Genomic DNA, 22,200 nt, shown 5'->3' on the forward strand with positions numbered 1-22,200 from the left:
TAAACGTAGTACACTCATAAATGGACTCAAGGACTGAAATCATATGACCGTCTCAATATATAGAGAAAAAGCTTTTGACTAAATCCAACAGGCCTTCATGAAAGAAATCTCAAAGAGACTATGAATGAAAGGACTATTTCAATATGAGGGAGGTGAAGACAGGAGGTGGAGGTTAGAAGTTCAAGGCCACCCTTCCTGGCATAGTGAGTTCAAAGACAATCTGGGCTACATTTTGTCAAAAATAACATAGTTCTGCCACCCACAGGGAAATGGACACAAATGGAGATAACCATATTAAGCAAATGACGTCAATCTCTGAAAGACAAACACTGCTTGTTTTTACCATGTGTCGTGTCAGGATCTTTACACTGTTATATAAAACCACCATTGTGTCTACAAGTGAAACTGTCCAAGGGAACAGAGGACCAACATGATGAGGGAAGGTGGATATGAGGAGAGTATGCTCAAAATACATTATACAACACACATATATGCATGAAAACATCCTGTGTAACCAAGTACCATGCACAGTAAATATACAACAATACAAAAATTACACACACACACAATAGAATTTCATGATTCTCTATAGCTATATAATCACCAACTACAAAATGCAGTAATTATAAGGAACCAATACTAGAAATATCATTGAAAACAACTTTGATTTTCACATTATGATTGCTGATATAATATTAGTAGCACAATTTTGATTTGTCACACTATTATGAATAAAATATGAATTCTGGATATATATATCTGTATGCCAAAATATAAACAGGATTAATGAAAAAAAGAGGGTCTCCTCATACACTTGCTAGCATGCAGTACCCATCTGTACCACAAGGTGTCACTTCATCACAGCCAGCACTCGAAGGAGTCTGCTTTTTTCTTTTTAGTCTTTTGTTCTGTTTTGTTTTTTTCAGACAGGGTTTCTCTGTGTAGCCCTGGCTGTCCTGGAACTCACTCTGTAGACCAGGCTGGCCTTGAACTCAGAGATCTGCCTGCCTCTGCCTCCCGAGTGCTGGGATTAAAGGCGTGTGCCACTCCCGGCTTTTCTTCTTTAATTAAATTTTTTTTTTGAGAATTTCATACATGAGTATTCTAAATATGTTTCTTCTAAACATACAACATAGCACTTACCACACCCAAGTGCATAAGTTCATCCTGTTACTAGCCAGGGTCTGTCTGTCTGTCTGTCTGTCTCTGTCTACATAAACCTGTATAAGGAAAATTTCCAAAAGGAGGCAGGGGACAATGTCTGCTTTGCCTTCTTTCCAGATAAATCCACTGTTGCAGGGGATTCCGTCTCACAGGATGAACCTGCCAAAATTCTTTGAAAACATGAAGTGACCCTCTGATGTCAAAGGGAGTGCTCCAGAAACCAGAGTCACCTTTGCCAGCGGACTGAAGAGGTGAAAGTCATAGTGAATCAAAGTGGCAGCATCAAGCGTAAGGACTCCTTTGACGGTTGACAAATTTTCACCCAGATTATAGTCTTCCTTTAGGAAAATACAGCACAGCCAAAGGCTTTTACTACCACTTGGAAACCATCCACACAGAGAAGAAAACACCTTCTTTAGCCTACAGCCGCCGAGGCGTACTCCAGACAGAGAAAAACAACTCTTTGACCTATTTATCTGCCTCTGAAGATCAGTGCCTGAGAACTGGGTTGTGCAAACCGAAGACAAACTGGCAGTCAGTCCTTTCGTTGGACTTTGTGTAGCTAATGGATATTCACCAAGGTCATCACTACTGCTACTGGAAAACATTATGGAAGGTCTAATTTTTAAATATCTTTGCCACATCTTTAAAGAGCAAAGGTTTGAGGCAAAGGAGTTTTGGAGGGTTCAGTACGTGGTCAATTAAATACATATACACATATAATAACCACTTTGGAAAAAAGAGGCTGTGAATTTGAGGCAGATGAAGTATGTGGTATATGAGAGGCATGGAGGGAGGAAACGGAAGAGAGAAATATTGTAATTACAGTACAATCTCAAAAATAAGCAACAAAAAAAGCTATTTCCATCCTTCCTTGTCACGTTCCTGGCAAACGTGGCCACAGTCGCCCCCTTTCTAAAGGTGGGTGCTCACTTTGGGGGTGCAGGGTACTGGGGATCCGACCGCGGTCCTCACACATGCTGCGCTGGCACTCTACAGACAAGCTCTAACCTAAGCCATCTTCCCCTTTGTGACACAGGGTCCCACTAAGTCGCCCAGAAACTCACTCCGCTTCCCAGGCAAGCCTTGACTTTGCAATCCATCCACTTTAACTCGCGGTTAGCTTGGAATACAGACCTGCACCACCAACCTTTTTGGGTCCAAAAAGCACAAACCAGAACTTCAGGTTCTGAGTCAAGCTCTTCGGCTTTTAATTGCCAACAATCTAGATTATCACTGCTTTAATTAGTAGCGTGTGTTTTGGTGTGCAGAATATCCATTCTAAGGACAATTCTACTGGGCAATTATAACCAGTAATTATCCACATCTCCATTTCACAGGACCGTGAATTTAAACAATTGCATACATTCCTCAATTCCACTCCGTTTCTCTTGTATAAGCATTTTAAAAAAGTAATTCTATAATTCAAACAGGGATCTTGTTTCTGAAAACCAAGTTTGGAGTTTAAAAACTTCAAGAAAGTTTTCACTCTTTTCTTGGCTAAAAACTGGATCCCAGAAAGCAAGTTGGCAGCTTTCTCCCACTCACGATCACACTTGAAACGATCACACACAAACATACACATATACATACATGTGTATATGCACAAACCCTGCAGCAGTACAGAAAACCATGAAAAAGTTACGGTAGTAAAACAGAAGCAGTGAGGAAACTCTAGAAAATTACAAAGAAGGGGCTGGGATGAGGAAAGGCAGGTGAATATTAAAGCTACCTATTGTTCGAGTTGACCTCCTGTTGTTCTGATAAACACTGTAACCAAAAGCAACTTGGGAAGAAAAGGGTGTCTGGGCAGGAGACAGAACCCGGAGGCAGGAACTGAAGCAGAGAACATGGAGGAGCTTACTGGCTCAGTCCCCATGGTTTGCTTTCCTATACCACCCAGGACCACCTGCCCAGGCGTGGGAACGCCCCGAGACACACCCACTGGCCAGTTTGCGGCAGGCAGTTCCTCTAGTAAGATTCCCAGAAGGGTCTAGGGCCTGTCTCAAGTTGACAAAAGGGAGTTTAACACAACATGGGCTGAGGCCACAGGAGTCAGATTGCAGGAGCTGGCTGTGCGATGTCACCAGGCTTCTTTCCGCAAGCATAATGGACTTAGGGAAAGGAGGTGTTGCTGCTCCAGACTGAATCCCCAGTTAGGTACCGTGTGCCCTTTTGTTCAGACCTTGCACTCTGCTGGAAGTCTGCCTCCTGGCCTCACCTACCCAGGCTCTTCTAGAAAGGACCCCAAGGTACCCACCAGTCCTCTGCCCACAGAAAAGAAACCCCATGGCCTCCCCATCCATCACCATCACTATTATTTGTGAGTGTGGACTACTGCACAGAGATTACCTGATGATCTTGACAAACCTGATTGGACTCAGCAGTTCTGAGCACCCCCACCCCTCACTTCACTCCACCCCAAGACTTAGAGCAAGCTCTGGGGCATCAATTCACTGATTCCTGTCTCACACACTTTCAATAGCAAAGCCCTAGAGACTAGTATGTTCTGAACCAGCTTAAAATAAAAAACACATATTCATAAATTTAAAAACAAGTGACTCATAAACCCTTTGCCTTCCTCAACCCTTCAGTGTTATAAATGTGATCAAGTCTTGGGCAAATGTCAGTAATTTCTTTGAACATCATACTTCTGGGACTTCCCTTCCCAACGCTCACTTGATAAAATGTTTCTAACTTTGATAAAATGTTTCTAACTTTGAATGACATTCTTTGGCACTCTTAATATGTTTATAATTTGTTTCCAATTTGTTCCGGGTGAGGTTGGCTTCTTAGAAGTCTGTAACCTGTCAGAACACATCCCTCTTGCCCGTTCACTGCCAAACAGCTGCCATAGCCGCAGAACTTGGGCAAAGCACATTGCATTTACTTCGCTCACTGAGTAGAAATCCAAATAATAAGGCCCTATTTATCCACCCTGTGTACCCCTGGAGAAACAAAACCAACGCAGGGGGTGGGTGCTCTAGAAACTAGGGGACAACTTCGAGTCACAGCACATGTGATTAATTAGAAACGGAAAAAAAGGAGAAGAACAACAGGAGGGGTTTAGGCTGATTTCTGCTCAAATAAGGTCTTTAAGATGTGTGTGGCAAGCATGGGCAGAGGAGCTTGTTCAAATTCCCCACCTTCCACCTTCCTTGCATTGTGTTAAAGCTGGGGTGGCTGCACAGAGCTGCAAACACTGCCTCTGGGCATCCTGTCTTGTCAGGGAGCACAGCAGACCAAGCTGTCTACGGAATGCAGGAGCCGGGGCTTGGGGACCAACCCAGTGGACAGAATATGGACAAGTTACTCACTCCCTTTCCTACGTCTATACAACAAAGGAGGCAGTCTTTCTCGTAGGGTTATTCTTGAGAGGATTATGAGAGATGATACATGTAAAAGGTTCAATCATATGGGGATGGGATAGCACTTCTTTGGTTTAGTATTCACACTATTGTACCCTGCTGGGCATATTGCCTTGGCCACCATGGCAGTCTTGAGGACCACTGTGTATCTGTTTCCTCTGAACTGAAACATTTTCTCCTGGAGGCGAGAAGAAGGTACCTAAAAACTGGGAAGCAAATGGAGCTTGGAGGTTCTGGAAGTTCAGAGAGTTGTAAGGCTTCTCAAGTCCCCAAATCAAGGTTATGTGAGCAGGAAACAATTGCTATAGGAGAGGGGACTCTTCCATGGAGCAGGTCAGGCAGGGCGTTCTAGGGGTGCAGCCTTTGTGAGTTGTCATGCATGCTGGGGCGGATCTCTTGGTCACGCAGCTAGCTGCCTCTGAGTCACCCATGCCCATGTAAATAATCCACCTCACAGCTTCATTGGTTTACCTGGCTGGACATGGATGAAACTGCTTCTCTGGTCTGTTGTCAGTGCCCTGTCTAGGCTGAGTACATGTGTGTTCACACATCCCAGGGAAAGCTGCACGATGGAATGTCTTGTCCAGAAGTGTGTTTGCAGGTGGTCTGCTGGGCACCGAGAGGTCGAGGGCACCTTGAGGTCAAGGGCACCTCAGTGGTAACACAGGCACAACCACAGGTTTTGAAGACAATTGAAAAGTTGCCTCAGTCAGACTGGCCTGTGGCCAGATCTGTGGCCACTGTCTCAAGCGATGACTAGTGTGGGAGTGCCTGGCGCACTGTGCGTGGCACCACCCCCATCCCCAGGGCGGTGCCCCTGGACTGTGTAAGCAATGTAGCTGCATAGGAGCCTGGAAGCCAGCCAGTTAGCTCTTTCCTCCATGGCTCCTGCCTCTGCTTCTGCTTGAGTTCCTGTCCTGATTTCCCCCAGTGATGGACTCTGACCTGCATGTGCAAGCCAAATAAACCCTTTCCTCCCCCAACTGGCTTTGGGTCATGGTTTATCATGGTAACAGAGAGCAAACTAGAAACATACTGGGTTTTTTTGTTGTTTGTTTGTTTTTTGAGACAGGTTGACATCTTCCTGCTAGAAAGCATATATTTCACCAGGCTACCACAGCTAATTCATATTAATTCTGTCCCATACCTAGCCCACGATGATGGCTAAGGTAAGCATGAACTGACTGACTTTAAATTATTTATCCTTGTTAATAATCAACAAAGAGACACCAAGTTATAACCAGTACTGTTGCTACAGAAACAGCATCTCAGGTTGGCTAGTTAGAAGATGTGGTCTTTCAGAGAGACAGTTAAATTGATGTTGGGCCTTTATGGTTGGTCCTAGTTCACTGTGACTGTATTCTTTCAAAAAGAAGACGTTAGGACCTCGAGATGGATATGCAGAGAAGTGGGTCAGGTGGAAATGCCATGGAAAAGCCACACATGATGGCTCCAGAAAAAACCAAACTTGCAAGCACATTGTTCTTGGCCTTGCAGCCTCCAGACTACTTTGTTTCTAAGCCAGCTGTCTGCGGCGTTCTGTGGCGGCTCTAGGGCACTGATGTGTGCAGTGGGGTTATGTCTCAATCACTTGAAGATAATCATAGTATTTATTATATCAAAGTGCATATTTACTCCTCCCAGAGCCACTGACCTATGTCAGTTGGCTTTTCTTTGGCAAAAGATTAGGAGAGCAATCATTATTTCTCTTGTATTTCAAAAAGATCCCCGTAGACTTTGGACATCTGGACTCAGACATGGCAGTGTGAGGTGGAACTAACCAAATCGAAGTAAACTTGGACTCTGTAAAAGAATTGGCCGTAAGTAAATAGAGTGAATGACAAGCCAGCTGAGGCTGAGGTGAATTCTCACCTGGTCCACCATATGGAAAGCATTTTTCTGTGAATTTCCAAGGTGAGAGCTAAAAGGATATGAACAGAAACTACTACTTTCACATTGGACTAGAAGGAAGAATGCAATGACAAAATATTTTAAGGCAGAGAAAGAGGAGAACAAACAGAAATCTCTATAATGTCTGCAATTTAACCTCAGACACACATGCACGACCTGTGTGTGAGAGGCTTCAGTGTTTTAGTGAAGACTGAGCTGGCAGACGGACTCAAACAAGCTCAGCTGTGTGTAAGAACCAGGTTAAACCGCACAGATGTGAACGCTGAAGGAGGAAACTGCTCGGCCACTGTGGTGACACCCTGTGCATGCCAGCTCAAGCTCCACTAACATCAGGCACAGAGCTGACACTGCAGGGCAAACAGTAAAGCCTTTAGAAGGTCACTTCATGGACACCAAACAGACTCCTGTCCACAGTCATCACCGGCCTTGTTAGAACTCTGGAAAACAACAACCAAGGTAACACTGCAAAACTGCTGGGCCAGCCAGCGCAGCGTCACTAGCCTCCCTGCCCAGTGATGGTTCTGAGGACAGCAGCCATTGTGGGATCTTCATCCCCAGTTCGAGAGAGCAGAGCAGATCTTCCTGCTCGTTTCTATGACTTGCCTGGGGGCTGCCTGAAGGACTGAGCCAATGGGCTTTTCCCCCCTCTGCTTTCCTAATTTGAAACTTACCTAGGCTAGAAAAAGGCTTTGCTCAGAACATCAGAGGGTGAAAAACCTGCAGCTGCCTAGGGCAAGGTTGTGCTTGAAAATCACAGTGGACCACTTCAGGGTGGGGAGGAAACATCAAGGAGAGAATTGCTTTGGAAAATGGGGCATCCAGAAAGTAAATTCAGAGCCAGTCTTTAATCTTAGCATTTGGGGGGTGGAGGCAGAAGAGTCAGCGGCAAGAGTTCCAGGCCACCCTTGGCTACAGGAGACCCAGGGCAGCCTTGGCTACATGAGACCCCATTTCCTCCCCTTCCTCCTCCACCTCCTCCTCCACTTCATCGTCATCATCAACAGCAAGCACCAATTACAAAAAAGTCAATTCAGTTAGTTTCCCTGTATTCAGAGGAATTTAAAAATACACACACATGGTCAGGGCAAGGTTCATGTTAAGTACAGAACTCAAGACTCCAGCTAATTCTGAAGACTCACCTCACCACAGTTTTGGCTCAGGGTTGAAGATAAGTCCCAATACAGAGCCTACCTGGAAAAACTAGGACAGGATATTCTTCTCTCCTCTTCTTCCTCCTCCTCCCTCCCTCCCTCCCTTCCTATCTAGGAAAGCAAAGACATTTTTGTCCTTAACTCTACTAAGGTAACTAAGGAATTCAGAGGGCAGGAGAATTAGTCTTCCCCAGGAAAGAGCACACTGATTGGTTATCCAACACCAAATGGCCAGCCCTGAAACATACATGCGAGTAGCATTATACAGAAAGAGAAGGTTGTATTTAAGTGTTTAGGAACACACACATACAGTGTGTGTGTGTATGTGTGTGTGTATGTGTGTGTGTAATGTATGTGTGTGTGTTAGAAATATATATGTAACAACAATTAAAGAAAAAGAAGTTATGAATTTCAAAGAGTTAGGAAGGATATGTGAGAAGGTTTGGAGTGAGAAAAGGGAGAAGTAATATAATTATACTATAATCTCAAAAGATAAAAGAAGTAATTTTTAAAAACTGGCTGAAAACTGGAATGTAGCTCAGTAGTAAAGTGCTTTCCTAGCATGTGCAAGACCCTGTGTCCAACCCCATCGCCACATAAATAAAGAACATTTCTACACACAAATATAAGTGGCTAAACCCCAAGAAGTCTATATTTTTAAATTAGAAAATGTATCAGGAAAGGTCCCCTGGAGGCTCGGAGCCAACAGAATGTGTATGCATTCAAAAGGGATCTATTAGACTGGCTCACACAGTAGGGACTCGGGAGCTCAGCAATGGCTGGCTTCGTCCTGGAGTGTCAGAGACTCTGGTAGCTGCTTAATTCACAAAGGCAACTGCCCTCAGTGCGTCTCTGCTGTTGGAAGCCTGGGAGCTGCCTGGACATTGCTGGTGATGAATCCACATCGGAAGACCAAAGAAGCTGGAGTCTGATGTCAGCCAGGCATAGCAACAGAAACAGACACACTGAGTAGAAAGAAGTGGAGCAGGTGGGTTCACTCCCCTTCCCCCTTCATTGTATCTGGACTGCTCAGGGGAAGGTGCCAGGGTGGGTCTTATCCCCTCAGTAAAAACAAAACAGTAACAACAAAAAATCCTCTGAAAGCTCTCTCCCAAACACACCCAGGAGTGTGTCAAGCTCACAGTCAAGAAACCCATCACAGAAAATATGGCTCATTCAAATGGATAAAATAGCCAAAGATCCATCCCTGAGGAAGACAAGTTAGAGCCACTTGGTGAGATCTTATAGAACTGGTAAGTGTGCTCAGAAAGTTTAAAAAAAAAAGAAGAGCAAATAAATAAAAATAAAGACCTAAAAGGAACCATCTAATAAGTCAGTAGCACGGGACATGCCATTTTCCCACCTCTATTCAACAAATCTGTCTACAGCAATTGAGAAAACAGACCAAAGTACACCCGATGCATGATCTGAAGATTCCATAAAGATGGCTAGATCTAATAAATTCAGCTATAGGATATAAAATCAACATGAAAACAGAGAAGTAATTCTTCTTGACTTTGGAAATAAATCATCAGGTGCGACACCAAAAGCATAAACTAAAATTAAAAACAGCAGTGGAAAGAAAGTAAGAAGACAGTGGCTAGACTTGGACTCGAATGTGTATCAAAGGTGTGTGTGGAGGAGGTGGTTCCCAGGAGGGGAGATCAGTGTGTGTAGGACCTGTGACAGGGGGGCTTAGTGGGAGTCCTTAGGGGTTCTTCCCACAGAAGGGATTAAGCAGCTCTTGTGAAATGATTTAAGGGAGCCAGGCTGACTTTTCCCCGTGTTCTTCTTGTCCCACTGTGTGATCTCTCACTGTCACACTTCTGCCAAGATGCCATCTGTCATGATTGGATACAGCCAAGAGGGCCCTAGCAAAGACAGCCAAGCTATTTGGAATTTTAGTCTCAAAAACTGGGACTATGGTACCTGGCTTCGGGTATTTTGTTATAATAACAGAAAATGGATTTATATAATAGCCTGTGGTGTGTGTGTGTGTGTGTGTGTGTGTGTGTGTGTGTGTGTGTGTGTGTGTTGGGGCATTTTAGAAGATAAATATGATAATGAAACAAATACTTCTATATGAAACCAAAACAATGATACGTTTACAAGGGATGGGTAGGAAAAGAAAGGAAGAAGGAAGAATAGGCAGAAACATGACTAAATCTTATACTTTTTCAAAAATTAACTCAGAATGGAAAATAGATGTAAAATTATAACAATTATAGGGATGAGAAGGAGAAAATCTCCAGGGTCTACAACTTGAGTTTTTTGGGGATAGATACCAAAATATAATCCATAAAAAGAACATCTGATAAATTGAACCTGATCAAAATTTTAAGATTCTGTTCTCCAACAGATTTCATTAAGATGTGAAAAGCCTGGGGACACAGCTCAGTGACAAATAGCTTGCCTGGCATGCATAGAGCCATGAGTCTGATCCCTAGTGGCATAGAAAAGGAATAATATTATTTTAAATGAGTAAACAAGATAAAGAAAATGCAAATACAAGAAATGTTTGCAAATCATATATCTGAGAAGCAGTTGTAAACAGAATATATAAAGGCTTAGAATTGCAACACAGTGTTGGGGTGATCACCTAACACACAGGAGGCCCTCTGCTCATCCTCAGGAACACACACACACACACACACACACACACACACACACACACACACACACAGGAACACAAAGAATTCTCAGGACTCAACAATCAAAAAGTGAAACTCTCATGAGAAATGAGCATGGCACACGGCAGACATTTGGCTAAGAGGACACACAGATGGCAACCTGACATTAACAGTAATCATAAAGGAAACAAATGCAGATCATAGTACAATCACTAAACACCTAACAACAGTTTTAAATTAATAACACCAAAAGGGGTGGACACAAAACAGAACCCATAAAAACACAAAATCAGAAACCATAATATGCAAGCAAAAGGCCTGTAAGGGAAAAAAACCCAGACAAAGTTATGAGATAACGTTTCCATTGAGTTTGTTTTGTGCTGGCCATCTACTGTTGGTCATGGCCCTATCCTCAAGTTGGTTTGTATACCGAGTGAGACTCCACTGGAGAAAACTAATTTTTCCTTTGCGAGTGGGTGTCAACTGAAAATAGATTCTTCATTAGGGATAGGAGATCGTGTCCACTTCCTCAGCTTATTGCTTGGGCCCCATCTGGCTTAGACCTGTGCAGGCTTTGTCCATGATGCCATCCTGTCTATGAGTTTGTGTGTGCCGCAGTCCTGTAGCATCTGGAGGACACTGTCTCCTTGGTGCTCTCCATTCTCTGGCTCTTACAGTCTTCTCTACTCCTCTTCCCTGAGCTCTGAGGTGAGGGGTTTGATGAAGACCTTCCATTTAGGACTGAGTGTTCCAAAGTCAAAGAGAGACCTTTTGATGAGGGGTAAGAGCCACACTTACCTCTGTGTATAAGGATACAATTTAGAAAGTAGTAAAGGATTATACTGATCTAGCAAGTGTTATAGTAGGTTCTCTTCTAAAATCCACAGCCTTGGTAACCCTGGGTGGTTGGTGAGGCTGCTAGCACCATCCATGACTCCCCTCCTGTTGAGCAGCTTTAAGTCTCATTAGACAGCTTTGGTTACAGCCAATAGATGAGCGCCACTTTTGTACCTTTAGGGATATCTTGCCATGCTGGTCATTGTTGTAGTTCATAGGCATCCCGGCTGTATAAAACCATTGATTGCTTCCCTCCTTTGGCAGCTTACAGAGTACTTTCTAATATTATGGAATTGGGTCTGCAGGAAGGAAGGTTTTGGGTTAGATCTGGATTGAATCATCTGCGTCCAGTGTCCTAATGTCCTAAATTTACACAACGATTTTAAAAGGACAGAGTTATATTAACAATAAACAGGCCAGTGACCATCAGCAGTCACATGTCGTAGGCAAAAGAGAGGCAGAAGGGAAGTGACCGTACCAGAGCACAGCACAAGGGCATTCCTCCTGGTGACAAAATAGTCCTGCACCTTAGCCACGGTTGTGGTTATACAAACTCATAACATGACGAGAGCACACAGAATTATATGTTCACACTGTTTCGATGTCAGTTTCCTGTTGTTGATAGGCACTGTAGTTATGTGAAATGTAACCACAGGAATCTAGGGGAAAGGTCCTTCTTGTGTGACTCTTGTGAATCTGTGCTTACTGCAAAGTAAACACCTTCACGGTTACCTCAGCAAAGTTTAATCAATTTTGAAATTGCACAAGCCAGTAACCATCTTTAAAGTGACAGAACACAGACTAAAAGCTACAGACCAGAGGACTCATCTAGTGAACTCTAGCAAATATTCAAGGAAAAAATATGCCTTGTTTTACTCAAACTGTAGAGAATAGACAAAGAGAAAAGTAATGTCCATCTCCTTTTATAAGGCTAATATGACCTGTAGACCAAACTCTTGTAAGGATACTGTTGGAAATTAAGAATTTAAGACAACATAATCATGAACATAAAGGAAAAATCCAAAACAAAATTAGCAAAGTAGATGCAGCAATGTGCAATATAATTACATCATGACCCAAGGACAAGAACTAGAAATTGTAAGTGTTTCTCATCTTCACCATCTCCTCCTCTCTTCCTCTTAAGATTTGGGTAAATGTGCTGGCACTCTGTACAGTATCAGCCTTTCCAGATTTCTATTCCCTTTAATCACGTACTGTCTTGTGTGTGGAGACCTGAGGAATTAGGAAGGCTCAGTAAACCAGTTAGAAGACATGAACTGAGAAAGAGAGGGCTGAAGATGGTCCTGATGAAGATGGAGGTGGAGATTCAGGGCACAACCAACTAGGTCAAAGTGATGCAAGTTTTATCTTATTTTAACTTTTGTAACAGCACTCCCATCTGCCATTAACAATGTCTGGCACAGGCAGGTAGGCACTCAAAAGAGAAAGCCATGCTGAATAAATCTTCATGGATGGCAGGACTAGTAAATGGAGGATGAAGAACTAGTCAGTTCTCAGGGAAGACCAAAGTGGGTAGAGATTGAGAAATAGAATAAGTGAACATGAAGAAGAGGATTTCCAAAGTGACCTGAAAGGTAGTGTTTTATTACAATGTATATTTAGTGTTCATTTCCCTTTTGAGTTTCAAATGGTATGGTCCAGCCATTTGTATAATTTAGTATGTACTATATCTCCTTTCAAAAATAATTTAAATCAGTAGGTAATGCAAAATATGAAAAATAATATTAAAAATCATTAAGTGCATTAGCATTATTAGAAAAATTAAAACCAAGATAAAGATTGAAATAAACAGGGTCTTTCATGATGATCAAGGTTGAGAATGATCTGGGTATTGTTTGTTTTTTCTCTTTTGGGGGGCCCACCACCCAGCTCCCAAATAAATCACACACAGAGGCTTATTCTTACTTATAAATGCGTGGCCTTAGCTTGGTTTGTTTCTTGGCAGCTTTCCTTAACGTGTATTGTCCCATCTTCCTTTTGCCTCTGGGCTTTTACCTTTTTCTTACTTCTGTAAATCTTATTCTTATTCTGTGGCTGGCTGTGTAGCTGGGTGGCTCATCCCTGGAGTCCTCCTTCTCTGGCTAATTCTTTCTCTTTTTCTCCCAGATTTCTCCTACTGTATATTCTCTCTGCCTGCCAGCACCGCCTATCCCTTCTCCTCCCTTGCTATTGGCCATTCAGATCTTTATTAGACCATCAGGTGTTTTAGACAGGCACAGTAACACAGCTTCACAGAGTTAAACAAATGCAAAATAAACAAAAGTAACACATCTTAATATTCTACAACACCTAGGCTCAGCACAGACAGCCAGGAAAAGTCAAGTTCCTTGCTTGCTATTTATGTCTATGTACCTTTCTTCAAAAAACACAGTCATCTCAGATCTGAAGGTCACATAAATGAGCCTGAAGGTCACATGAATGAGCAGATTACCCCAAAAGCATAATATAAAGGAAAGAAGGTCAATTTTGCTTAGGCTTATGGAAAAACAATTCAAAACGATCAAGTGCCAATCAAATTTGGGTTAAGTATTTTACAGCTGAAATTGTCTTTAACTGTCACTACTCTCTGAGGAAGCCATTACGTTTTGTAGACAAGGAACCTGAAACCCAGGAAGTTTAAGTGATGTACACAGGCCATGAAGACAGCAAGTGGAAGAATCTGGATTTAAATTCAGATTTGTCTGACTCACAAGTCACATCTCTAAACCTCTGAGTCTTGCTTGTGTCTGAAGTTTCACACCTTTCCTCTAACTACTGAGTCTATTTGAGATTACAGAAAAGTTATGAACAATGACCCTAATCTTATACTTTGAAATCTTTTGTTATAAGCATCATTTTAAAATCAGAAAAGAATAAACCACATATCCCCCAAACAAAAACAAAATCTGAAACATAAAGAACATGCTGGACTATGCAGGCCCTCGACTGCACTATGAAAGGGTGTAAGATCTAATTCCTGGGAGGGAAGGAAGCCCTGTGAATTCAAATTTTAAAGCAACCTTGAGAATCACCCTGGTTAAACCCTTTTTTAACACTAGGCAGTGATCATCCTCTGGAGAATGTGGCCACTTGTCACTCATCCAGACATGGCTCTGTGTGTCCTGCCACTCCAAGGCAGCTATAGATAGCCTCAAGCACACCAGAAGCTGTGGGTCTTACTTCTTTTCATCCACTGCACTTGTATAGCATGAAGCCTGCATGCCAATTAAGTATACTGAGTACTGGGAGCAATTCCCCGGTGGTGGATGAGTCCTGCAGAGGGTGTAAGGAGTCGGTGGGAGAAGGAAGTGAGCCAGGGTATGGTGGTCGGGAGAATCTTGCAGCCTGACTGACTAGCAGTCAGAGTGTTTATTTATACAGAATTTAGTTAGCAGGGATACATTCATGATGTTCCAAAACATAGATCATATCATTTTTATTTTTGGACATGTGTTTCACTTCCTTTTGCTCATCTTTTAGTCATCATTAATAAACTATGACAGAACAGAGTTATCATTTCCAATCATTTCCCCTCAAGTTTTGACATCATTAATAAACAGAGTTATCATTCTTACTCATTAACCCCATAACCCAATTTTTGAGAATCTAGAGGCATATGACAGTCTGTGCTCAGGCTGGTTGTTTTGGTTGCTTCAAGGACACTAGACCAAAACAAAAATCTTCAGCCACCCTAGGCATTTTGTCATGTCTCAAGCAATGTATTATTAACTCTTAGTGGTCAGAGTGCCCAGAAAAAATCCTCAGGCTAAAGCTGATGCAGTTATTATTCAAATTCTGGCATAATACAATGTTCACATTTATATCTTTATAGAATTGGTCTATATGTCTAATTCTGGCATTCTGTTGTTCCTTGGTCATATGACATTATAGTGGCTCTACATGAGCTAACTTCTAAGAGAGGGAGGTCCTAACACCTCATACTTTTATCATCTTTCCACTCCATACTTTGCTCATCAATATGTCTTTGTGTAGTGCAGAGTTGTATGCCACATAATTGTCTGAGTGTACAGTGGGACGAAGCTTGTAATCTGAACTGTGGACAGTTCCTCTAGCCCACCGAATCTTGTTGGCCTTTTAAATTTGCCTTGTTTTGAATATCTTGTTCCTGTATAAGTAGAGGGACAGATGATTCAAGAATGTCTCATAGCCTCATGAAGAGACCTCTGGCTTCTTCTTTATGTGTCACAACCTCCAAGGCATAAGGAAGACCTTTAAGTACATTAAGGATATCTCCCTCAAAGTGGCAGGGGTGGTGGTGGTGGTGGATAGTATGTTCAGGACTTTCCTGGGTAAGCTTAGAAACAGCATTCCTGGGAGAAGGCATAAATGATTCATAAGGAACTTTCCAACAATCCAACATCCCTAAATTGTACAAATATTAAAAGGGCCCCAAGTATGTAACAGGTGGAGATGAAAACCAAAGGTGGCATGGCAGCCATCATGTGGCTCAGCTCTGCTGGATTTTTGTCAAGCAGCTGTTCTGGCTTTATGACTTCTGCCATTCCATTCAGATATGACTGTGCCAACTGAGGACTTCATCAAAAACGTTAGTGTAGGCAAAGGATTATGAGCATTACACATGTGAAGTATATCATCTATTGATGAGTATGTAAGCACTCAAAAACTGAAATCAAGTAGGCCATGTTGCCCTGGAAGAGCATGTGGAGAGATGACATAATCTTTTTCTCACTTAAGTAGCTCCTGGCCTTACTGTCAGGTGGGGCCACAAGCCACTGATTGGGAATGACTGTATATGGAAGGCTGATTTGATCCCCAAACTAATGTACAAATCTCTGTAGTGGCATACTCTTTCCTCAGATGTTTCAGGCCTTCGACCACATCTCACTGTCAATTACTCCTCCCTTGTTTATGTAAAGTAATTTAAGTATAAACTGAAGTCAGAGACATCTAGGTTTGATTCCTGACCCTTCATTTACTAGCAAAGTGGCCCTGGTCAAGTACTGGGTGTATCTGTGTCACATTAATTTCTATTGCTGCTGTAATTAAGCACTACAAACAGGAGTGCTTAAAACAACATGTATGTTTCCTTTCTTTCTTTCTTTCTTTCTTTCTTTCTTTCTTTCTTTCTTTCTTTCTTTCTTTCTTTCTTTCCTTCCTTCCTTCCTTCCTTCCTTCTTTCTTTTCTTTCTTTCTTTCTTTCTTTCTTTCTTTCTTTCTTTCTTTCTTTCTTTTGGGGGCTTTTCGAGACAGGGTTCCCTGTGTAGCCCTGGCTGTCCTGGAACTCACTCTGTAGAGTAGGCTGGCCTCAAACTCTGAGATCCTTCTGCCTCTGCCTTCTGAATGCTGAGATTAAAGGCATGTGTCACCATCACCCAGCTTGTTTGTTTCATTTTAAGAAATCAGAAACTGTCTTCATCACTGATCTGTTGCTGTAAAGAGACGCCATGACCAAAGCAACTCTCCTAAAGGAAACATTTAACTGGGGGCTTGCTTATGCAGGTGTAATAACAGAGAGGCAAAGAGGGGAGAGCAACCCTAGGCCTGGTGTGAACCTTTGCAACCTCAAAGAGCACTCCCAGTAACACACTGTCTCCAGCAAGGCCATGCCTCATCATCCTTCTGTAATAGTGCTACTCCATGATGACTAAGCATTCAGCTATATGGGCCTGTGGGGATTCTTCTTCAAACCACCAAAATGGATGCGTAAAATAGCACACATTTTTATTTGTTTCATTTTAAGAGATCTGAAACTAAAATCTGGTGGATAGGAGCCTAAAGTCAATGTCAACAAAGGTTCGTTCTTTCTGAAGGCTCAGGATGATCCTTGTATAGCTTTTAGAAACTACCTTCCTTCCTTGACTTGTGACCCCCTCCCATCTTCAAAGCCAACAATCATATCATTGAAGTATGTTAGGCTCTACGTCGATTTCTAAGCTTTAATTGTGCAATGGCTGTTCCTGGTTGTCAACATGGCACACCTAAGAAGAGGGAAGCTCAGCTGAGAAATCACCTCCATCATACTGGCTGACTATGGGGTATTTTCTTGACTGCTAATTAATGGAGGACGGCCTAGCCTACTGTGGATGGTGCCACCCCTGGGCAAGAAGAGATCCTGGTTGTATAGGACAGCTAGCTGAGCAGAAGCAGACAGCAAGCCTGCTTCTGTTCTCCATGGTCTCTGCTTCAATTCCTGCCCGAAAGTTCCTGTCTTGAGTTCCTGCCTTGGTGTCCCACCATGATGGACTATAATCTGTAGGCCAAATCAATCCTTTCCCCCTCAAGTTGCTTTTGGTCAGTGTTTTATCATACAAACAGAGAAGCAATCCAGGCCAGGCTCAGTGAACCATGCATATAAACCAACCCATTAGCTTCATGCTTTGCAAAAATACTTCTGCTTGGGTAGATTAGTACTCTGTTGATTTCCACAAACTACTCAAGATTTAGCATTTCCACTGACTAGCTACCATGATATTCACCTGGTTTGTGATACTAAGTGCCAGCTGTCAGGCTGTGACTGATACCCAATGCCCCCTTTCACTGTTTATCATACACAGAATGAGTACGGGCAAAGTCTGCTTAAAGATACGTATTACAAAAGCACTAACCCTGAATTACTGCCCATCTATATTGGACTCTACAGTTTAATAAATGGAACAGTGTTAGGGGTTTATATTTAATACAAACACCTCAAGTATTCTAATGAAAGCTGTAGCCCATGTTTGCACATGACCAAGAATTCAAACTAACAAGCTTCAGAGGAACTATGAACCTTCAAAAATGTTTTATACTTTGTGTATCTCTCTCTCTATTTCTCTCTGTGTACATCTATTCATATTTTTCTTAGTGGAAGTTTCATAACTTCTAACATATTTTAAGGGATTCTGATATAATTTTCAAACAGCAACACACAATGTTAAATATTTACCATTAACATATATTTGGACTTGTTATATAAAAAGTCTTTTCTTCCTTATTCAAGAAATAAAGCATAAAATTAGTATGTGAGTGTCTAATACAGGCATTCTACTGTGTAAGCCACTGTTGGATACGTTCCCCCAAAGAAAAATACTTTCAATTTGGTTAAGGATAGTAGACAGACACAGACAGGCAGACACAGACACAGACACACACACACACACACACACACACACACACACACACACACACATGCACACATGCACCCTAGACTGTGTACTTTAAGTCCAGAATGCTAGAATTTTAAAATAAAATAGACGATACATATATATTCTACCGGGGTAGGGGACAGAATGGCTGCACATCCCACCTGCCATTTTCATTTTTACACAGAATATTTAAGGTCAGTAGATAGGTATATCTTGGTTAGGGTCCCTTCTCCATCACTTTTTGGTTGTATAATTATAGGAAAGTCTTTTAATATTTCTGGATCCCTGATGATTGATTTTTTTATAGGGATAATGGCACATAATCTTTCTGAAAGCAGGATAAGGACTATATGACATCCTGAGGCCCCAATGTAAGTGTGTATGTATGCATATGATGGGTATTTGTGTGATCATGCATATCTGCATATAAATTATTTATATTATACAATTAGAAAATGCAGAAGAGTGTAAAGAATAAAATATTCCATACCTTTACAGCCCAGAGACAGTAGGTCTTATCTGGTATTTCTCTGGTAAAAGCCCAAGCAACACCGATTTAGCTTGTCTTTGTCTTAGAGACAAGTAGTGTGTATCTCACAAATGACACGCAAGCTGAGCACAGCATGTGTCTGTGGTCCCAGCTGCTTGGAAAGCTGAGTCAGGAGAACTGCTTTGGCCCAAGAGTTTGGATTCTGCCTGGCAACATAGAATTATGCTGACTCTTAAAAAACTCTAAATTTTCATTTAAAAGTGAACATTAATGCAAAAGATAGCATTAACCAGATGAGAAGTGTGTAAGTAATGACAATAGAGATAAATACAGCATGTACATTTATATAAGCAAAATGTTAAGCATATGTTTTATAGAAGTTATACATTTGGACAATCTGATTATTTTTTAGAATGAATATTTCACCATAAAACAACAAATACCTTTGGGCTGCCAAATTCTTTGAGCTGTCATATCCATTGGAACATGAAACTGGAAAATTCAGAATTGTCTCATTGTTTGTGTCCTTTTTATCACTATAATTGCAGGCCAAAGACCAATGCTTAATAAATGCTTATTTGTATGACCTTTTACCCTGTTAGCTAATCACACAATAGCTTCTATGAGAAAAAAAGAGAAAGAAAGAAAAGAGAAAAAAGGGGAAGGAAGGAAAAAATAGTAAAAGAAAGAAGAGGAAAAAGATAAATGAACTTTGTACACACTAAAGCAGAGTCCAAAGTCCTTGGAACGCTAACAGAAGACTGAAATGTGGCAGCCAATGGTAACATGTGTATCTATTTACCTAGTCGCAGCTGATGGCTGTCACAGTGAGCCAACTTCAGTGGCACAGGAACTCAAGGAGAAACAGGCGCTGAGATGTGTCGTAATGATTGCCTGGAGGGAAGAACCATGAAAGAGCAGGTTGTACAGTTAGTTTGTGTCGATAAAAAGAGGTGAAGAGCAGCAGGAAGCGGGAAGCAGGAAGCGAGGTTCTGTTTATGATTGTTTGTAAGGAAGAGGCTGGAAATCTAGGGGATGATGGAGTTGCTTTGATCTCCAAGGGACTCTTCTACGTTCTCTGTGGTGACTGTCAGTCACACTCTCACTGTTATGGTTTAGATGTGGAATGTACCTTAAAAGCTTATGTGTTGAAGTCTTGGTCCCTAGGACAGCAGTATTTAGAGGTGGGGCCTTGAGAAGTGACTGGGTCATGGGTTCATTAATCATTGAATTAGTTCATTGATGAGTTTATGGTTGAGTAAATATTTGAGATAATGGAAATTTGGGGAGGTACTACCCACTTGGAGGTATGACTCTGGGCATATATAGGAAGGGAATATACTGCATGGGTCCCTTACTTCCTTGCTCTCCCTGACCACCGTGAGGTGAGTAGCTGTACTCTATGAGCCCCCTACCAAACGTGGAGCCAAGTGCCCATCAACTGAAACCTCTGAAACCATGAACCAGAATAAACCCTTCTTTATACATTTCCTCAGATATTCTATCACAGTCACAGAATACTAACCCAACTCTTTCCCATGAGACCTCTGTCCTGCGGAAAACATGTCACAGTGAACTCCACTTTAGGAAAATATGCATATAGTTTAGGACTTTCTCAACTATAGAGTATAACATATAGGGACAAGTACCCTGGAGATTACCCAGGAAAATGGCTGAATGATTTAGTGCAAGAGCTCATGTATGCTTTCGTAAGAACTAGAGTTCTAGACCTCTCTACAAGTACTCCCAACTATGCTACCCTGCCTCATCCCTCATTTATTATTATTATATTATTATTATTATTATTAATTAGAATACTCTTGCTATGGAATCTAGAGACTGTCCAAGGTATCTCTGGAATCTACTAATATTGATTCAGTCAGGCATGTGGCTCATGCTTATGATTTCAGCACTCGAAAAGCCAAGGCAGGAGGATTACAAGTTTGAAGGCACCCTAGCCTATATAATGAAATTGTGTCTCACAAAAAAACATCAAAACTAAATGACAGACCTAAAGCCTAAATTTTTTTTTTGTAAATGAGTCTCAAAACCCAGGAAATAGCTCAGAGATTCTCAATACTTTATGTGAAATATATTCATTTTAACAATGCAGGAATACAATTAAAAGTTGATACACTGTTGTGCAAATTCAAAACTAGAACATTGTCTTTATGCTTCATATTGTTTAAGACAGGATCTTGCTATGTAGCCTTAGATGGGCCTTGAGCTCATTATCCTCCTATCTTGAAACTCCCAAGTATTGGGATTACGTGCACCTCCACATTTAGCTTATTTATTTTTAAAACCGGGTCTTACTGTGTATCTCAGGTTAACTTCTGGCTTCCTCCACAGCCCATCTTGCCCCCAAATTCATGATCCTCAGCCTCCAGGCTGTTGAGATTACAGGTCCATACCACCATGTATAATTCCTTAAGCATCTTTGATGTTATTAGTGTTTCAAGACTATTTTATTTTTATTGATTCAAGAGCAAGTCATCCGAAGTTTTGTCATAAGAATTCATGAAGTTGTTAAATATCTATTTCTTGGGAAAAATTATTAAGAAAGAGTCCTTATTTTCCCTCCTTAAATGTGAGGTTAAATGGAATACTTCTTCAAGATATTTTGTTCCAAATAAGAAACATAGCATTAAATATCTAACATAGGATCTGGGGAAGATGGTTCAGTGTTTTATTCAAGCACCTGTATAGTTGGAATTTTCTTTGGTCTACCAACTAGCTCCCAAATAAAGACACAGACACTTACTATTAATTATGAATGCTCAGGCTTGTCCCACTAGCTCTTTTAATTTAATCTGTTTCAGTTCATCTATGTTTTTGCCTTGAGGCTTTTTACCTTTCTTTCATTCTGTATGTCCTACTTTCCTGCTTCTTCCATGTCTGTCTGTCTGGCCCCTGGCGTCTCTCTGGTGTCTCTTTTTCTTTCTTCCCTAAGCCTAAATTCTTCCTCCTAACTACACTCCTGTCTGAAGTCCCACCATACCTCCTCCCTCACTACTGGCCATTCAGCTTTTTATTAGACCAATCAGGTGCCTTAGTCAGGCAAAGTAAAACAGCAACACAACTTTACATAATTAAACAAAAGCAAAACATCTTTACATAGTTAAACAAACATTCCACAACATAAACAAGTGAAACATATCTTTACATAGTTAGACAAATATTCCACAACATAAACAAATGAAACACATCTTTCCATAGTCAAACACATGCAACACATCTTTGCATATTTAAACAAATATTCTTCAACACACCTGTACAAGCATGAGGATCAGCCCAGAAACCTACTTACATGCTGGGTGAGCACAGCAGCCTTCCTATAATTCTAGTCTCAGGAGGCAGAGACAGGGACTCTGCAGGGCAAGCTGGCTAGCAAGACTAGCCATATCAGTGACCTTTGGGTTTGAACGAAAGATCCTGCTTCAATGAATAAAGTGAAAGAATGATTGAAGATGGTTCCCAACCTCAGGACCCCACATACACACACAACCATGTGCATGTGCACCCACACAAGTATGCCCACAT

This window comes from Peromyscus eremicus, chromosome 3 (genome assembly GCF_949786415.1).
Source record: "Peromyscus eremicus chromosome 3, PerEre_H2_v1, whole genome shotgun sequence".
Classification (NCBI taxonomy): Eukaryota; Metazoa; Chordata; class Mammalia; order Rodentia; family Cricetidae; genus Peromyscus; species Peromyscus eremicus.